The following is a 6,000-nucleotide window of genomic DNA, read 5'->3' as shown; positions in this document are numbered from 1 at the left end:
ATCCATACATAGTGTTTTGATCTAAGATTTCAATTCTTCCATGTTTCAGCAGTAGCATATTGTTCCATGGAGCTAAGGTCCGAAATATGGAAAAACAAGTGTTTCCACGACTCTACCACCCGGTCAATTCTGGTCCACTTAATCCCCCTTTCATGGCCACATATCTTTTCGGCTAAGGAATGGAAAATCTTTCTCCTCTTGCATGAATCCAATTTTCATTTCATCCGGGAAAAGCCATCTTTTTCTCAACAATGTCTTTGTCATTTGATCCAATAGTGTTCCGTTAGATAGGAACAGATTTGATAAATACTGATAACTCTCGGATAGAGTATTAGAACGGAAAGATCCATTCGATAATGAACTGTTGGTTCTAAGCCATCTTTGGAGATTAATCAACAATTCAAAGTGCTTTTCTTGCGTATTCTTGATAAACCAGCGTTGAAATATAGATATAGGAGGATTCATTTGGGAAGTAGTGAAGCCCCTTTGATATCTCTTCATCTGCAAAGAATTCTCGATGTGAAAACACAGAGACAAAGGGCTAATCTTTGAATAGGAAAAAGAGTGGATCTGCAGGGTCCCAAATGAATTGGCTTATTCGAAAAAAGCCCTGTTCTTTGGAAGATCTATCTTGTGTCTGGTACTGCATGGTTCCACTCTGCAAGAACTCCGAATCATTCTCTTGAAGCTCATCCTCTTTATCATAAATGCTCCGCTTGCCCCGAAATGACCTGGCCCAATAGGGAAATCCCAATTCATTAGGCCTTTCGATACAATCAAATAGAAAGCCCCAGGGGTTCCATATTCTAGGAGCCCAAACTATGTGATTGAATAAATCCTCCTCTATCTGTTGCGGATCGAGGTCTATCATTTATGATTTGCCACTTTTAGAAGCTACCTTTTACGGCAGTTACTATTTTTAGCAGGTTTCCATAAATAGCAGTTTTCTATAAATATCAGGTTTCGGGTGAAATGAAAAGGGGAATTGAGATTCGTTTATTTTATGGGAGATGCGTTGTCAAGTGGAGATTTATGCTTTCATCATCGAACCTTTCCCTTTCGGGAATGGGGACAAAAGTAGATGTCTACAGTTAGTCCGCACTTTGACTGAGTCTTGGAGTAAGACGATGGTCAAAGTATTAGACGGAGTGCGTCACACAAGCCATGGTGTATGTGAGCTGTTTTGCGAGGGTCTCACGAGCCCCCGAGTGATAACATTTGACTTAAGGGTCATCACTTGAAATGTCGACATATCCCTCACGTGTCATTGGGATTAGTCAACTGATAGTATAGAAACTTCCTCACTTTGTCATTGGAAGGATCTAAAGGTGCATAGAAACTCCCTCACTTTGTCATTGGGAGTAGCTACAGATGTTTTCGAAATCAAAGCTATAAAGTGTAATTGGGCCTGGCCAAGCCCAACCACGAGGTAAAAATGTTTTTTAAAGATTCTCATTTTCAGGGCTAGCTAAACGAGAAAACCCCCTTGTTTTTATGGGACGTAAAACGAAGGAAAATCCAGCACATCGCTCTTTTTTGGAAAAAATGGAAAACCAATCCTTTTAATTTTTGGAAAAGGGAAAACCAGAAAAATTTATCGCTGCAGCGACTAAGGACCTGCGCGGTTAGTGACGTAGATCCCGCCGACAAAAGATGGCGAGCCTGTCCGCTAAGGGTGGACACCCCGTCCGATAGAAGTGGACGAATCTGTTTTTGAAATTTTGAAGATAAGGACCTACGCGGTTTGTGACGTAGACCCCGCCGGCTAAAGATGGCGAACCTGTCCGCTAAGGGTGGACACCCCGTCCGATAGAAGTGGACGAATCTATTTTGAAATTCGTTGGTGCTTTTTTGAAAATAAGGACCTACGTGGTTTGCGCCGTAGACCCCGCCGGCTGAAGATGACGAGCCTATTTTGAATTTGAAGACTTTATTTTTCGAAAACTGAGGACCTGCGCGGCTAGTGACGCAGACCCCGCCCGCTGAGGGTGGGCGAGCCCATTTTGAATTTCTTATTTTGCCTATATAGAAGGGCTTTTTGTGATTACAACCTGTTGGTGGGCCGCAATATTTCCTGATCAGGTGTGTCCTATAAGTGGGTCCATACTGTGTATATTTTTAACGATATTGCAAAATACCGTTCTTGGGAAAGAAATATCAAGATAACAGATATTTTACACAAAATAGGGGATTTCGCATGCCCGACAGCGAATATTCGCTGTCTGGGAAGCATTTTCAGCGCCCAGCTCTGGGCGCGAGAATTTCTAACGCCCAGAGCTGGGCGTTGAAAATGCGAAGGGGAGACGGGTCTTTAAATTCGCGGACCGTCTCCTTCCTTTCCCATTTCCACCATTTTCGCTCAAGCTCCTCATCTCTTTCAACTGATTTCTTGTTCGTTTCTTCACTTTTCTTTACGAATTCTACTCCAAATCACTTCCTAATCTTCCCAATGTAAGTAATTTTCAGTAATTTGAGCCTTTTTGTCAATTTCAGTATTTTTGTCAAGTATTTTTATGCACGAAATTGATTTGGGGGTTTTTTATTTTGTGCCCCTTTCCTTCAATTAGATAGTTGGAAATGTTCCACATAACATGTTAATTAGTTTGTGCATGTTAATTTTCGCAAGTATGTTGATTCTTGTTGAATTTGGGCATTTTTATGATAGCCCCCAAGTATACCTACGACTCTAGTGTTTTCTTACAATGTAGGTGTTCTTGGTATATCGCTTGCGTTCCTCATAATTCATGAATGACAAATTATGGAAGAATTTTCATTTTGTTGGAGTTAATTAAAAAAATTTCACTTAGGGAATTTTTTTTTGCTCGATATGAACTTAGTATCATGTCTTAGGGAACAAAAATTGTATGACTCCATTTTATGAGTGGAATGCACTCCTTTAGTAATTGGTGTGAGTGCCAATTTTGTTAAAGGTATAATGCCTTATTGTATTATTGATCAGCATGGCTGACGAGTTGTCACCTCCTCCTGGTGGCCACGAGGAGCGTGGCATGACGCGTCAGTCTACTGGCGCGGGTCCCCTATGGGTGGGCCCTGAGCTCTACGACGGTCGTGATCTGCACTACGACCTAGAGCACCACGTGACTTCCCGCCTTCACGCGAGGAGAGAGACTACGGTTCGCGGCTATGGCGCAGCGACGAGTGACACCGTTTTTAGCTTCCTGCGCTCGGACGCCCAGGCCTTGGTGAGGGCGAGCTCACTGTTTCCGGTGGTCGAGACCTTCTGGGAGATACTGCGGCTTAACATCTCCCTGTCCTTTCTGCGGTCGTTCATGAGGTGGTGGTGGGATACCACCAACACCTTCCATTTTCCTTGGGGCGAGATGACGATCACTCCCGAGGACTACACGGCTTTGACGGGCTTGACCTTTACAGGGAACCCCGTTCGTCTGAGGTCGGATGGCCCATCGCCGACTGTTGCTGAGGGTACCAGGCTCCTGGGCTCGTGGATGGGTAGGAGATTACCTTCGTACCAGCCCCGTGGGATACCTTTCGCTGACCTGATGTGGGCCTTAGAGCATGGGGTAGAGGAGTCGCCTTTGAGACAGGCTCGGCTGTTCTACCTCCATTTCATTACTTCCACTTTTCTATCGGGTCCGACTGACACCTTTGACCCGAGGTGGATAGGCATGGTGGAGGACGTGTCTACACTGGGTGACTATCGTTGGGGCGATTTGGGCTATGCGACGCTCGTCGGCCAGATGAGTTTGGCAATACGCGACTCGGACCCGAGTAGACGTCACTTTGTGATTACATTAGCGGGAGTGCCGCGTTTGATCGAAGTATGTGCCTAGACTTTCTTTTGTTTTCTCGCTTTTACCGGGTCTCTTTTTTTTATGTTTTATTGTCTTTTCTTTTTGTAGCTGTGGGCCTTTGAGCACTTACCTTGGCTGGCTCCCCGAAAGGGGCAAAGGCCTTTGGAGTTCCCTGCCGGTCGCCGTTAGGGTTGGAAGAAGACGCTGACAGTGCGTCCACCGCCCGATACCGTGTGGGATCTTATTCGGGACGGGAACCCTGAGCATGTACAGAATCTTATCCTCTATCTCGTATTTCGTCATTCTTTTTATTTTCTATGTGCGAGATCTGACCGTGTTTGTACAAAAACAGGTGGTTTGGACCCCATGGCTCTCTTTTAGGGGTACTCATGCTTCGGTCTGGGATAGTTATGCCCTGAGCCAGATGCGGGTCTTGTTTGTTGGCCGCCGGGACCCTGTCTGGTACCTGGGAGAGCGGGTACGCATGCAGACGGTCGGGGCTTTTTCGGTGCCTAGGCCTCCGCCTGCGACCATGCTGTCTACTCGCTCGATAGGCGAGTCGTGGAGGGTCCACTCGAGGACTGGCGTGCCGGCGACGGAGTTGGTGATAGAGGGAGCTAGCTATTACCAGTTTATCCAGGATTCTCTTCGTCTCCCGGAGCCTGGCGTTGTAAGTTGCCCTCTCTTTTCGTATTGATTTTAGTGTTTTCATGCCCGTGCCCATGTGTTTATGTCTACTGTGTTTTGTGCAGGAGTGTCCTGACCCTTCGTTGGGGGGATGGGTGCTTCCCGATGCTCGGATCTCGTATACCGGAGAGAGTGGATCCGAGATTGTGGAGACTTTCCCGGAAGATCGGGTTTTCCATGCTCCGCTCCCTGAGGGAGTACAGGCGGTATGCACCTTTTATTTGTGCACTCTTCTTATATTTTTTCTCTCTTTTTTTGTTACTAACATTCTTGTTTCAGGTTCCGGCCCGTACGGCCAACGCGATGGTGGGGGTGATCAACCGGTTGAAGTCCGCGTTGGTTCGAGCCCGATCTGCACTTTCTTGCAGGAGCCCCCACTCTACTCGGGTAATGTGCCCTCTATTTTTTCTTTTGATCTGTACCTTTTGTTTGGCTTTCTGTTACTCACTTTTTTTTTTGTCTTTTCTTGTAGACGGGTGCTGGACGAGCCGGGGCCGACGGCGCGGGTCCCTCGGGCGGGGGACACGGTCGTGAGAGAGAGAAAGCACGGCACTCGCCCCTACGGCATCGTTGTTCCGACGCGGGGGTGAGTTCTTCCGGGGAGAGGTCCGAGCCGGAGCGTAGGCGACGTTCCATGTCGGTGGCCCGAGAGCCTAGCCCCGAGTTGCAGTCACAGCCTCATTTTTTGGGTGATTCTGGCTGGGGGCCCTCATACCACGGGGAGTGGAGTGGATGGACCGGCGAGGCTTGGAGACATGGAGCCGATGACGAGTCTTAGGCTTACCTCCTGTTTTGTACATATTCATTCTTGTATTCCGCATGTATACATATTTTTTTGCGATTCTTGGTGCAAGAATGTTTTGAGCCTTCCGTGGGCTTTGTTTTAACATTAGCTTTCTAAACCAACGACGAATTTGGAAAAGGGAAAGACTTTTGTAAAAATAATGAGTTCATACAAGAGTGCACACATATTTTTAGACTAACCGACTACTTGGGGTATTACATATGCATGTTCACTATTTTTTTGTTTTTTTTTGCCAACTCGTGCCATACTCCTTTGTTGGGCTTGTTCCTGAAAATTCTTGTGGCTTTGTTTTTCATTCTATTTGGTCTTGCCCGTGCATGGGTTAGGGTATAGTGCCCTTTGCAATATCTTTTCTTCTTGATGCGTTGCATGACTTTATTATTTTTTAATTTTTATTGGACCGAATCCTTGATAAGGATTGCCTACGTATCTTGTCAGAATCAGATCGCGCGTAGTTCTAGCTTTTGAAAAAAAAATTGAAAGGGTGTTCATTACACGTCTGCTTCCCCCCCAAGTGTTCGTGGTTCTTTTGATGGTTCGAAAAAGGAGTACGAACACTTGCAGAATCGGGAGGATAGGTGGCAAGAGAGAATGACGCCCGTTCAAGGGCGAAAGAAATATCGGCGCCCAGGCCTGGGCGTGAAAAATAACAGCACCCAAACCTGGGCGTTGAAGTTTTGTCCTTCGCTTTTCCTACTTTATCGAGTTTTATGCCGTTTTCTTAGAGTAATGTAC

This window comes from Spinacia oleracea, chromosome 5 (assembly GCF_020520425.1).
Source record: "Spinacia oleracea cultivar Varoflay chromosome 5, BTI_SOV_V1, whole genome shotgun sequence".
In the NCBI taxonomy this organism is placed as follows: domain Eukaryota; kingdom Viridiplantae; phylum Streptophyta; class Magnoliopsida; order Caryophyllales; family Amaranthaceae; genus Spinacia; species Spinacia oleracea.
Note: the sequence above shows the minus strand (reverse complement) of the source record.